We start from the raw sequence: 15,032 nt of genomic DNA on the forward strand, positions 1-15,032 counted from the left end.
GATACCAAGCTCCATGGAGAGAGAGGTGAAGTGTGAGCTCCAAGAAAAGGCGAGGTGGCTTCATAACTTCACAGGATAGAGCACGCGGCTCTAGTCTGGGCCCATGGTGGAAAAATAATGACTGATTGTACCTGACAAGGGCATCCTTAACTTTATATTAATTCTCCATCAACATTTTCAAAGTGTTTCAATGTAACACTTTCAATTTATTTTTCATCATTCAGACAAGTATGCACAATAAGACAGCAGACTACTTTCTGTCTGTCCTTACAGAAAGATTAATATGTTTCCCTGCTCCTACTGTGCCAAAAAATATGTTTCATCAGTTGTCCTGTCCCCTCACTAATTCCATAGGTAATTTCACTTGATGTTACTCTGGTGATGTACATTTTCTTTAATGTAAAAGGGATTATATTCATTTTGAACTGATTGAATCAAATAAACAATTTTCCAGGAATTAAATAAATTTTATGAAAACAACTGCAAGCCGTCTGCCTTGATCTAGTATTTAAGGATAATCCTTTAACTTAGGTCCGTTCTAATGGCCACTTTCATCATTCAAGTAGATTTAAATTCACATTCCTACTTTTTCTGAATTTAATCTTAAGAATATCCTTTATCTTCAGTAGGCAGGGAATAGAATCATAGCTAACCTTTGCTTGCAGCACTGTAAATTTATTTATTTCTTTTTATCTGAATTACACTAATGCTCAGCAAAAGCTAAGGAAATCCTGATTTCTCAGTTAATATGTTTTACTTTAAAATGGGAATTATTAATCGTTTAGTGTTCAATCCCACAAGGCTGAGGATTAACATCTGCTGATAACCATCGCAGAGCTACTCAGCTGCTGATGATTGTGCTGCTATCACACTCAGAGCCTGATAAACTGCAGCAGATTATTTAGATCCTAAACTCTGCAGTGGGGATTATGTCTGCTTTCTCCCATGCCACATCTATTACAGCAGAGAGCTGACTGCTAGCACTTAGTGAATGCTGAGAAATTAACCACTACAGGGCTTTGCAGCAACTTGCTATAAGTGATGCTGATCCATAAAGATCATCCCCATGTGGCCACAGGAGAATAACTGGCGATACCTGTCTCCTGGGAAGTGTGCAGTGCAAAGTGTCCCTTCAGGTACCTCCAATAACTCCACCATAAACCATTTAAATGTTTTTCTCCTCACAAAATTACTATTAGCTCCCAATTGACTTGCTGTCAAAGGAAAAAGAACAATAATAGACAAGCAGACCCCAAACCCAGCAACCAAACTAAGCTCCGCTTCTTCCCATGGGCAATCTTAACCTTTTCAGGCACTGTAAAGTAATATCAAAATTGTATAAATTTCCTTTTCCTCCTTCTTGTGCCCTGTTGCCATCTCGCTTCACCTCAGCTTCAAATCTCACTGCTCATTTCATCCATGATACATCTGCCTGGGAAACCTGGGGTGTAGGATTTGGCCTGCCTATACAAATGCAGCAGGACTAGCTGAGAAGTCCCAAGATTAGGCTCAGCAGCTTATAGCCCCACTGTCCTGATCCCAAAGGTTATCTTGAGGGAAGCAGCTCTGTGCCAATATGGCCATGGAGCAAAGGCAGATTGAGTCTGCTTTTTCCTATCTGTGCACATATGTCCTGAGAGAGTCCTTGCCTGCGTCAGCCTCTCTTCTGGGAAAAACAGTAACAAGGCTGTGCAAGATCCCAGAGTTTTATTCATGGAAAGGCTTGTGACAGTAAAAGCTGTATCCATTCATGTTCTTAATGAAACAAAGGCAATTTGGTATCTCCCAGAAAAAGGAAAAAAGTACTTACATGAACCTGAGTAATCACTCAGAAGCCTGCATCCTGAGAAACTTGATTTTTTATTTTATTTCTGGGCTTAAAGTGAAACATTTTTAACACAAGTGCACATCGTCAAAGAAAATTCATTTTGGGAAAAACAAACAACGAAAAAATCAACAACAAAAAGAAAAACTCAAAATTTATTTTATTCCATTTTGAGAGAATTTCCTGGGTTTTAGCTCAGAATTTCAGCTGGATGGACCAGTTCCTGGAAAAATAGCTGGGTTTGATCAAAACGTAATTTTCTGATGAAAAAATATTCTGTTGGAAATCCTGGAGCAATTGTATTGAAATCCTAAAAATGGCTGCCCCCTTCACCAGCTGCATTCACCAGACCATGCCAGACATACTGGGTTTGATCTCTCTTAGTGTAAATTCATTCAGTCCTACTGTCCTCTGATGTGTTTCTGATGCTTTCTGCACAGCCTGCTTCTGAATTCCTATACTCAGGGAATATATTCCTGAATTTCATCCTGTGATTAAGAGAGCTGTGCTGCCACAGGGAATAAAAGTTCATCCTCAATGTTTACTACAGGCAATGAAAAGAAAAACACATTTCCATTAGACAATTTTGGCTGGGCTTAATCACCCTGTAAAGGCACTAGTACCCTCCTTTGAATGTAGGCAGGAGATAGGGTGACCCTGCTTGGCCAGGTGACAAACTGAAGCTGCTTACAGTGCTCTTTGTATGTGAGGCAGAAATATCTCCATGCCAGCCTCTGGAGACTTTTGGTTTTTTCCAGCCTTTGCAGCATTGAGTATGAAAATGACAAGGAAGAAGATGAAGAAAAATTATGAGGCTGAGTAATCCTTCCCTAGGACAGAGCTATCTCTTATGAACAGGTACAGTTTTAACAAGAGGATAGGGAATAGATCTCTATTAGGCACAGTTAGTGTGGCATTTGTGCTGTAAGTTATTATATTACAAAGCCATGCCTGTGCAAGTCTCAACTCATCCACAGCATGGACTTGACTGCATTTGACTTAATAGGCAAATTCCATGGTTTTAAAATTTATTTATTAATAGTCCAAAGTCTGAGATAGGTGCATGCATATACAAATGGAAAGATAAGGGATCTTCCCTACACAGGTTTTTGGGCCTGTTCTGAACAGACATTGTTCAATTCATCCTGTCTCCAAAGTCTATTTCAAAGCATCCCATCATTTTAAATCCCCTAGGTGTGGAATTAATAAGGATTAGATAAATTTAATAAACTATATAATCTTCAGGAAGTGATAACATTGTTTAGTTTTCTATTGCTTTATAGTAATAATCTCTTTATCCTTACTAATAGAAAGTGCCAAAGTTTCTATTACCACATACCTGTCTGAAGTTGTTACAAAGGAAAAAAGTTCCCTGAAAAGGATGTCAGAGAAAGGACTTTGTGACTAGACCATTGGGTTATGATTCACTGTAAGGTAAATCTACACGGTTTATATACCAAAGCATTTTAAACAGTGTTTGAATTTACACAGATTTGCACTAACTTTCTGTAGGGGGAGAAAGGGAAAAAAGTCACTCACAGAACATCTGAAGACAATGACATAGGAACCACAAGGATTAGGAACCTTCAAAGATTTCAAAAGATATCATATTATTATTAGTTTTCATTTCATCCCTGGAGTAGAATTTGACAGCTTTCCCAAATAGTAAAGTCCTAAATTAATTTGCTTTAGTCAACAGAATTAAAAAAAGTTAACATGTTCATTAAGAACACAACTAAAGATCTCATCAGAGCTGTAATAGAAATTTAATGCTGTTGAAGTCTAAAGAAACTAGCTACTGATACTAAAATGCATGTGGGTTTGTTCGGTTTTTTTTCCAGGAATGCTGCTTAATTAATCAAGATTAAAAAAAAAACCCAAACCTATGTATACATAAATTTTTACTTAATTGTTTTTAATACACTGAACATCCAATGAAAATATTGGCCTGGTAATGAACTTTCCTATTTTCCTCTATTTCATCATTAACTCAAATCTCCTATCAAGTAGTTAATTAACATGAAGGGAAAGATGATAATTAGGATGATCATCTAGAGGTCAAGCAACTCAATGAGATATATTAAAGGCTAAGAGCAGAGTTCTAATCAAAGGAGTGCAATTTCAAATCAAACGTTTGGAAGATAATTTTCTTGACATGAATTTGCAAACATTTAGGTAAGTATGTGAATAAACTGCATATGGAAATAACCCTGTTGAGGGCAATAAAACTACTCACAGGTGAAATGACACAGTTGTAAGTGTAGGGAAGGTGCAGGGATTGAGCAGCAGAGATTAAAGGACAAGAGAACTCCCTGAGATCTGCCAAAGTTCCTGGAGAGCAGAGAAACAGCAGTACCTATACGAGTCTAAAGAGGTGCTGGGTGCACACTTGTGTGTAATCCTGCAGTGCCAGCTATTCAGAAGCTGTCTCTAGATGGTTTCCTCTTATTCTGTTTATACAGAAAGCAAAACCATTTGCAGGGTGAAAGTTGTCCTTTGCTTCCTCCTCTTCCTCATGCAGTCTACACATTTGGAAATAATAGCAAACTTTTTCCTCTGTTGCTTTAAGGACCATCAATGAAAGCCAAAGCAGATGTTCTAGAACTGAAGGTATTTTAAGGGTGGGGGTCACACACACATCAGTTTGCTGCTTATTTTTTCAATGTTTCTTAAACCAAACTTGTGTTTCAGTGTGACCAACAGGGATTCTGCAACCAGGTGAAGGTCTCTTTGCACTCACAAGTAGAAGCTGTTGCTCTTCCTTTCTAAGCTGCACTACCACTGTGCTGCAATCAGGAAGAGAAATCTAATTTATAGTAAGGTGAAGTGTTAAGGAAGAAAGAAGATTCCATATCATACTTGCTTCTTTATGGACTGTGAAACTTATCAGTCTGTGTTTGACTTACAAAAATACACAGAAGTCTCCGTTTTCCTCTATTATTCACTGCAGCTCATATTATTCACACAGCTCATATTAATGTTTTCTTTCTTCATTTGCACATTTATGGTTGAAAGCACCACCTTCTGGCCAGTGCACACTAAATTTAGGCAGCAAGCAGACGATGTTTTTATACCTATCAACTGAAAATCTTCATGCAGTTTTACCTGATGTATGGCAATGTATTTGACAGAAAATAACACTTTTTTTGTCAATGCATGTCCAGTGTATGCATATCTATATCACACTTACAGAAATTAGTATGAAGTAGATTAGCCTAAAAAGATAAAGATCTGTTGTTTTTTCTTATGTCACTATACTAGCAAAATTTATTCTTTAAAGGCATGAAAAATCAGGAGTGAATACTTTCAGAGAAATGACTTGAAAAATATTAACCTTTCCACTTTGCTTCTAGATGCTGGGCAAAAATGATCCTTCCCAGAATGAAGGAATGTATTTGCTTATCTTTATGTAGATGTATTGAAACTATTAAGATTATTTTCATGTCTAGAGCACACATATATGAGTGGATTTGGTAACAGATGTTCCATTTGCAGCAGCTGCATTTACAGTAGCTGTATATCCTGCTGCATTTCCTATAGCTCTCTTAGAATCTGAAAAAAAGAGATGAACAATTTAAGACCTGTCATGGTATTATAATAAGGCAAAATAAAGAGTTATTTAGCAGAAACACATGGTGGAGATTAAGGAAATCATTCTACACTGCTTTGTGACTCATTCAACTTCTTCCAATTGTTCTCGCTTTATTGTGTTTTTCGTGTTTGATCTCTCTATGGACCCAAACAAACCGTCTCACTTACATTTCTACTATAGGAAGATGGATCATACCTCTTCATTCATTTCCTAGGGAAAAACAAGGCAAACCAAACAATTTTTATCTTAGATATAACACATTTAGTTTTTCAATTTTTTATTTTTGGAGATATTAGGAACATACTTTTCTAATTCATTAGCTGAAGAAAGCTGATTATCTATTCACTAAAAGCACACTATCCTTATTTATCTGATTTATCTGATTTGTTTCACAGAAGTTGGTAATATGTACACAGACATTTTATTTTTTCAAGATGTTTTGTAAACATTCTATAAAGAATAATATCCCTGACTCAAGAAGTATGAATTCTACAGCCTGTATGTCATACACTTGGATCAATACTCTGGGCATTGGACTCCACAGCAAAAACTCTCAGTGCCTTAAATGGGGTCAGACTTCTTCTATCTGCATGTTTCAAAATGCAGAAGGTGACACTGCATGCAGAATTAAAACAGAAACTGGATTTTTTTTTTTTTTTTGTAGGCTGTAAGCATTTGGGGAGTTCTGTGCAGCATTTCCCACTTTATGTTCCATCTTGCTCATTTTCTAAAGGCAAGCATAGAAAAATAAAAATCAAACCAGCAACAGGAGAGCATTAACAAGGAAATAAACAGGAGGTACATCCTGAGCAATAATTCTTTGTAACCACCACTGTTAAATCAAGCCAGGAGTTCCAGGGAATTGTATAGTTATACCTCCTTGCCTCTAAGCACCTTGAGGCTTGTTAATATTTTTTTGTTTGCAGCCCTGCTGCCCATTTTATGACCACCTGGCGATATTTAAAGTAATATTACATTATTTCCACAACAGACAGAGACCAACAAATGATAATTGCATATTATCTGACAGACCTAAGGGGCAATCCAGGTAAGTATCTTAAATACTGGAAGGTGAGGGCTATTCTGCTTAATTAAAGAGGCCCAAGAGACAGCTGGTAAATCGAGGCAGACCTGAATCAGGATGCATTGGAATAAATTGGACGTGCTTCATGCTTCCCTTTGGACATATCTCACTTGTTTCAAGTGAGAAAGGTGAGGGGCCCAGGCTGGTGGTACAAGCTCTGAGTGGCCAAGGTACAGTTCATCATCAAATCTGGGTTACAATCCCAGACTTATTCCCATTCAAGGATATAGCTCAGACACACATTTCCTTCAAATCCACTCCTCCAAGCTCAACAATGTACTTTCAAGTGTATACATTGGATGGCCCATAATTTCTTCCACTTTCCCCACAATTTAATATCCCCTTTGCTTTCTGAAGTACTGCAGGTCTCTCTATAATGATAATGTTCAGGTATTGAAAATGTTAAACAAAAGCAGTTCAGTCACTGACATCTATCCCAGTCATTTCTTATGAACAATACAAAGTGCTCATCTCCCAGAAACACCAAGCTTTCCTATAAAAGGAAAAGCTTCTTCTATACTATAGAAGTGGACCCTAGAGAATTATTGTGCAATGTCTTCACTGAAGTGGTGATTAATTCACAGTAATTCACCTCGAGTTGTTTGAATATATCTTTCACAGTGGTGTGATAAAAGCTTCATTTTATGTTGTTTGTTGGCTGGTTGTGTTTCAGTTAGTGCCTGGTTTTGGTTTATGTTTTTTTATTTTTTGTTGGTTTTTTGTCCTTTTGTTTCTAGGACAAAGAAATATGCATTTGTGGATGAGATGTTTGACTATAGGCTTTATCCTTCTAGAAATTAATGAAAGATACATTTCTGGCACAACACCACCAAATTCTGTGCCCGTTTCTGTTCCTTTACAGGCACCAGAAAAACTCTCGTTTCCTCCAGCAAAGCAATTTGTATAAGTCAAATGATTTCTAATTTTCACAAGAGGAATTTATAAAACCCAGCACAGCTCTGTTTTTGCTACAGCTGCCTCCTCCTTAGTTATTTATATGGCAATACAGTACAGCAAAGCAGGAATGGGAAAGCTGTGCTGACAGAAAATGAAGATAGCATAAACAATACAGATTACAGCAGTAAAAGCAAAGCTGGATATAAACCACTACAAGTGGAATCAAGAAGGGAGAAAACTATGAAATATCAGATTGTTGAGAGCGAGTTAAGTAGCACAGTTGGAGCTGGGAAGTGAAGTACCAACATGATCTAGAGTCTGCTGCCTTCTGCTTTCTGTTAGCTCCCTTTAATGTTTAGGTTATAGTTGCTCTGGGATCAGAAAAGCATTTAGTTACTCATTTAAGCTGCATTTAACCCACTAAGGCCCTGACTTTGTAAGAGTATTCTAAGTACTGCAGCAATAAAATAAACAACTAAATTTAAGCAAAAAAATGAACAAAAAAACCCAAAAACGAAAACAAAAAACAAACCCTCATAAAAATAATTTCACACACATATTCATTGTTCTTCCCCAGAGAATGAGAGATCATGACATTCAATATTTTAAGTGACACACATTATAAAAATAAAGCCCTTTCCATTGTGGAAATACCAAAGGATAAGCTCAGCTTTTGTGGTTTTTTTTCCCCCCTTTTTAAAGACTATATTCAAGTTTTATTTTTTTAAAACTAGATACATTTAAGCCATTTAAGCTACAAGATATGCTACTACAATAGGCAATAGATAAATTTTCCCAAAAATGGATAATTTGTTTGTCCTGTAATGTGCTTGAGTGACCTCATCAGCATTTGTGTTGAGAAACTGCCCAGTGTGAAAAGAAAATCCTTTCTGTACACTGAATGTATCACTTTAGAACTTCTGCAGCTGGAGACCCAGATCCTTGGTGAAATTCTTGACCAAGGAGCACATGGAAACATCCCTGCAACAACGAACAGAGATGGACATTCTCTTGCTCCATGTTTTCAAAGACATTCACGCGTCTTCACTGCCCAGAAGGATAACTCTTACAAACTGAGGTGCCTTTTAAGAGAGGTCACCTTGAGAAACTCTGGAAATTAATAACTGAAAGAACCCAAGGCTATTTTTACCTTGCTAAGGAAATGAGTTTCGGATAGACACTAAAAGCAAAGTCAGACCTCAAATGTTTACCTGTCACATCCTCATCTCTAGACAGTTTAAATAAGTATCTTGGTGCTTGCTCAGTCTGGCAGTTCTTCATGTGCTAAAGGTCAGGATACAAAGAGAGGTGCCCAGCACCTTTTGCAGTCACCAGCTGTTAGTCAAAGTCAACAGGGACAAAAATGTTTGGATCTCAGTGTTTTTTTGTCAATTTTGATCATATTTAACTGAATTCAATTCCTACTTTACTCCTCATTCTTTTCACCTGATACAAATTCATGCCAACTTTTTGTATCAGTGAAGCTATTTACAGGTTATATTCCTGTTTAAAGAAATATAAGAGCATGCGATCCTAATGCTTGTGATCACAGCTAATAGGCTTAATTAACTGGTCATGCTCTCCAGATTACTTTGCATTAATAAGCACAATGGATTCTGTTCACTTTCTGAGCAAACACAATTTATACTAAGGAAAAAGAGAAGTCAGAATCCCAGATATCATAAATAGCAGACTTTTGGGAAAAAACACACCAGTATCAGGGACTGCTGTTTTACAACAGCTATTTAGCACAACTGTCCTAGCAAATAAAGTCATTGCAAGCTGAACAAAATAATATTGTTTATCATCAACATGCTTATTACTGATACGTTAAATAATCAGAACAATTATTTAGATGTAATTTCTCTCTGGTTTGGGACTGAATCTCTGCCAAAAGGGGAAACACAAGTTTTTTTTTTCTTCTTTAACTCTCCAGCCAGGAGTTTTTCAAGCATTAGAAATGCCTTTGTCAGGGGACTATGAATATCATATGAATGTCAGTTCATATTTGTGTCACACAGCTTCACGGAAATGGCTGCTTAACCAAACAGGTGTTGAGGGAGAACAAGAGGGAGAGTTCAGAGAAGAAAAGGAAAGAAAACATAAAGAGAAAAAACAGATGGTGACCAAGAGAAATGGGGGAAAGTTTTGTGTATATACGAGTCATGAATTAAAATAAAACAAAACAAAGTTCAAAGAAACAAACAAGCAAACAAAATCCTTCACAAAAAAAAATACTCTTTTTACTCAGAATCACGAATCATAAAGCTTCAGCATTCAGCACTGTAGCAACCATCCTTCCTCACCAGTTATTTGCTCCTACTCTAAGCTAATCAGACATCAATGCAAGAGCGCAGTTGTGTATCAAGGAGGAATAAAAGTCAAGGAATATAAAACAAGAGTAGCTTATGTGTTGAACCTCCCGCAGCACAAGTGACAAAGAAATGAAGGAAACAATGCATTGTACCTACTTTTTCATTTATGTTGCTTAGCCTAAATTTGGCTTCCTATTAGTGGTAATTAAATTTGGCTCTGCTGAGCATATTGAAAGATAGAGGAGAGGCTCTGCCTGCAGCACTCAGGCTCCTGCACTGCAGAAACAGAGGAGCCAGCTCACTGCTCCTTCATAGAATCATGAAATGGTTGGGTTTGGAGGGATCTTCCAAGAGCATCTAGTTCCAATGCCCCTGCTGTGGCCAAAGGCACCTTCCACTAGATTTAGTAGCCCCTTTCTACCTGGCCTTCTCATCCTCAACTTCCCTAGAAAATCTGCTCCTGTGTCTCACTACCCTCATCATCAGTCCTCATCATAAGTCCTTATCCATCTTAAAGCATCTGCCAAACCAACCTGTATCTCTTCAATTTAGCGGCAAGGACGCAGTGGAGGACCACATCAAGTGCCTTAGAGAAGTTTGTGTAGATGAGATCCACAGGTGTCTCTTTACTCACTGATTTACTCACTGAGCTTATTGTTCCATCACAGCTCACTAGATCAGGCAGGACTTGGTGAAGCCACAGTGGATGTCTCTAACTACCTCCCTGTCTCCCATATGCTCCAACAGCTCTTCCAGGAGGATCTGTCCCATGATCTTACTGGGAGCAGCAGTGAGACTGATGGCTACTTCCCAGGGTTCTCCTTTGGACCCTTTCCACTGAAGACAAAGATGACAAAGTGCTGAAGGGTCTGTTGCAGAAAGGACAAGCCCTACAAAAAGGTATCTCCACACAGAAAGGCAAGTGTAGGGCTCCTTCTAACAGCTGCAGGCTTTGGGTTACCTTAACAAAAGAGACTTCATGACTTGTCAGTTCTTGTCTTGGTTTGCCTCAAGCTTTGTGTGAGCTTTTTTAAACAGTAATGGCAATTGTCAAATGCTGAGATGATAACTACCTTTATTTTACTTTTTTTATGTGCAAACTGTGCATTGCAATACTTTCATCTATTTTAAACTAACAGATAATACTAACAGGCAATGACTGTGTAAAAAGAGTTATTCATGGCTCTAGGACAAAACACAGCCCATAAGGAGGAAAAGAATGAGATGGCTTGAAAGTACCAGCATGGGATGACACTAAGGATATGAATAGTACACCCTATAATGTGGGCAGAAACAAGGACAGCAAAAAGAACAAAGAACAACCCTCCATGGTGCATAAAACACATGCAAGATGTACAGCAAATACAGATGCAATGTGGGCCTGCAGACAACTGATGAAAGAGAAAGGTGTATTATTAAACACACAAATGAACCCAAGATCTTAAATAAAGGAGGAAGAAACAGTCACCAAGAGTTTTGAGCTCTTCTCCATGATGATGATGACGACCGTCTATTCCCTCCACCTCTGACTGAAAGTCCCAGAGATGCATTGGAGGAGGTGGAGACAATGTCATATAATGAGGTAAATACCAGAAAGTTTGTGTGCAGATCAATTTAGCTGCATATAATTTGTGTTATAAATGTTTATATCAATATTACTGTAATAATAATACTCTGATTATACTCTTAAGACTTTAATTAAACTAATAATAAACTCTTGACTACACATACAAAACATGTTATTTCTGCCTGTAACAAGGTTTTGAATGTAATAAATGGGTGGGAGTTTAAGAAACCTGTTCTGTAACTTGGTTGCAACAAATTAGTAACAAAAGGAGGGTGTAAAAAGTGTTCTCTCAGCATGTATTTTTTTCCAGTATTATCACCTCCTGCAAATTAACCTTCACAGCAATCTGGGGGAAGAAAAAAGGACATCCCACATGCCACCTGTTCAGAGGTGGAAAGCAGTCCATCCACAGGTTTTCATGCCATTGTACCAGTCTCTCCTCCTTGTAGGCCATAAAGAGATTGGTCATCCCAATTTTCTTTTTAAATGTCCCCAGAACAGAGGAATATCCCCAGGCTACTCTCTTGGCAGGCTACATTCTTTTCTTTTTTTGATATTCATTCAGTCATTTAAAATATAAACTTTTTCTCATCTGACAAAACTGGAGAGAATTATTTGCAATGTAGAACAGCAAAATATGTGTAACTCGGGAGAAACAGTATATTCAGCTCAAGATTGTGCTTGAACATGGACTTGACTTGTGCAGTAAATGAAAACCAGTCAACAAGTGGAACAAAATCTTCTCAAATCTCCCCAAACTGCTCCTATGTGGCTGAGATTGCTCACAGAATCTCTTTTCAGTTGTGCCCTCAATAATCTGCAATTCTTATTCCAAGATGGAGAGCATAACGAGATCATGTTTTCCTTGTTTTCACAGGTAAGTTTACTAGATTCAGGGAAGTTTTACCAAGTGTGTAATGTAATATCATTAGGGATATGACTTTTAATGAGAAGAATATATTTCTCTACCAATACTTGGTAAAAAAAATATTTCATATATGTATTCAAATCACTAAATCAAGAAAAGCATGATTGTTTCCTCATTCAGGACTTAACACTGAGTAGCTGACTGATCTTTCAAGTTGCTGAATACCTTTCACTCTGAATGACATCAGTGTAAATCTGATAAGTAAAATTCCAGTAATACATCGACAATAAGAACAAGTGATTTCAAGTGTGCAAAAATCTTCATCTACTGCTTTGACAACATAGAAAGTAGTAAATAAATAATTCCAGATTTTGGTGTTTATAAGTAAAAAGATCCATACTAGCATGCTAGCCACAAATGAAAAGCAGCAACCAGTCTTTTATAAATTAAGAATTATTATTTTGTCAAATCAAGCAAGATCTCATTAATAAAATAAGGTTTGTGCTCAAAAGAGTCTTCATCATTAAACGGGTACTATGGCATGAAAACCTGTGGATGGACTGCTTTCCACCTCTGAACAGCGTGAGAGATTACATTGAGGAAAGTACTGATAAAAATAACTTTAGAAGATGAGTCTTTGCTGCCAGTCAAATCCTGCATCAATTATACATTACATGTGAAAGACCTTGCTGGCTTCAACCTCCTCCTGCATTAGCCAAATCTTACAACCAGGCACAGGGAGAATCCTTTCATTAAAGAGCAATCTGGATCACACTGAGTCTGTTATTATCTCAGAGTGAAGGTTGTGCCTGGGTATTGCTAAAATAAAAGGGATACAAAAGCAGGTCAACCCCATTGTATGGAATTGCTTTATGCAATCTGATGAAGTCTGTCTTTATGTATCAATATGTTCTATTTCCCTTTCAAAAAGATGCTGCAGCACAGCAGCATCCACAGACACAGCATAACACAAATACCAAAAAAATCCACTTCAGGGAGATGGTGGGGCAGCATAGGCAAAACCCCACCAGTTTGTGCTTTTTTTCTCTCTTATGAAGAATAATCTAGACCATTTTAAAATTTAAAAACCATTCTTCCTTTCCTATAATTAAAATAAAAATATAAATTTATTTCCTTTTCAGCCAAAGAAAATCCAGAGTAACTACAAGAATATAAATGGATTTTATACGAATGATTGCAACAAACAATGTAATTGTAATCTGGATTTTCAGGTGTTACTATATGGAAATAATAAATCACAATCTGTCAGGAAGAAAATATAGAAAAATTTAGAGCATTAAAACAGATAATTTGCATACAGCATCTCTGCTGTAAATAAGACATTATGCTATCAGAAAGAAAAAAGAAATAGTTCAAAAAAGAGAACTCACATTAATGGCTATACTCATAACACATCAATTAATCTATCAATCAATCTATATTTTATGGACAGATCTCTTTTACTACTCAGTCAGACTCTTTTTTATCTGCCTTCATCAGAAATACCAGTTCATTTTTGCATTCACACAGCAGTGTTTCTACTTATATTTAGGAAAGACCACACCAGCTTGGGTCACTTCTAGTAAATTAATTGAAGCAGAGGAACTGAACTGCATTTTCCCACATTATATCAGGATGTCACATCTGGAGGACCATGGAATCAGTAACTTGTCATCTTTCCCCCTGGGTCAAGGAATATGCCAATGCTCTTACAAACCAGTATAGCTCCCAGATAGACCCACAGGCTTTTCTCTCAGAATATGGCAGTCAAACCCACAGCCTGAATTTGGTCTCAAGGGAATACAGTCAAAGCCTTCCTCTACCTGAAACGACTTTCAGGGTTTGGGCAAGGTTGAGCCCAAGAAGTTCAATTTTAATTCTGTCACAATATGTGAGAGTGTGTGTGTGTCTGTGTGTGTGTGTGTGTGTGTGTGTGGTACACACGGGCTTGTCCGCGTGCACCAGTTCTGTGAGTTCCTTATACAACAAAATGGAGATCCAGACCACAGTTTGGTTGCCTGCATTCAGGGGTCTAATTTTACTTCAGAGACATGAAAACATCCCACCTGGCCTCCAGATGCAGAGAATCTGGGGTCTTCCATGGGTCCTGCTTCATGTGCCAAAGCAGAGCAGCACCATTCATATAGAAACCCTCTTACACAAAGGCTTCCTTACCTCTGTCAGTTCAGCATCTGATCGAAATCCTGCCCATATATTCTTATTAATGCCTCAAGGGTTTGAGACAAACCCTTCTTCTCTAAGCCTAAAATATCTAGGATAGTTTGGGACACATTTGTTGACACTCGGTTGTTGCCCTGAAATCAATTTCATGACACAAACAGTAAACTACTATCCCTTAAAAGTAGGGAAACAGAGCTGTAGTCTTTGAGATCTTGAGGAATGTAATGGTAGTGTTGCAGAATAATAAACCATGCCTGCAGATAAAAAAAAAGCAATAAAAAAACACCTCTTTTTTTATTCTTTTCAGCAAAGAATTAATACCAAGATATTGCACATCTGTAATAAAACCCAGAAATTTCTTCCATTAAGGTTGCAGCCACCTCAAATAATCCTTGGTCTGCTAATAATTTAAATGTACTTTAAAACAAGGATTGCAATCCTAAATTGATACTGCAAAAGAGTGTTTGTATGGGACCCTTACAACAGGCATGTAATAATAAAATAATAATAAAATCAGTAAACATCAGCTACTAAGGGGTTTAATTTGCAATTCTGTGATCTGCTTAAGGTGGAAGAGACGAAAATATGAGTAGACAGAACGGGACACTTGACAATCACACCATTCTGTCCTTGGCTTCTATTTTATTTAATTTTATATAGGGTTTATGGCACATCTGCTACCTACTAAATCTCAGCTCTTTAT

Source organism: Pseudopodoces humilis, chromosome 2, assembly GCF_049639895.1.
Source record: "Pseudopodoces humilis isolate 2021_Gansu_Grassland_sample_001 chromosome 2, ASM4963989v1, whole genome shotgun sequence".
In the NCBI taxonomy this organism is placed as follows: Eukaryota; Metazoa; Chordata; class Aves; order Passeriformes; family Paridae; genus Pseudopodoces; species Pseudopodoces humilis.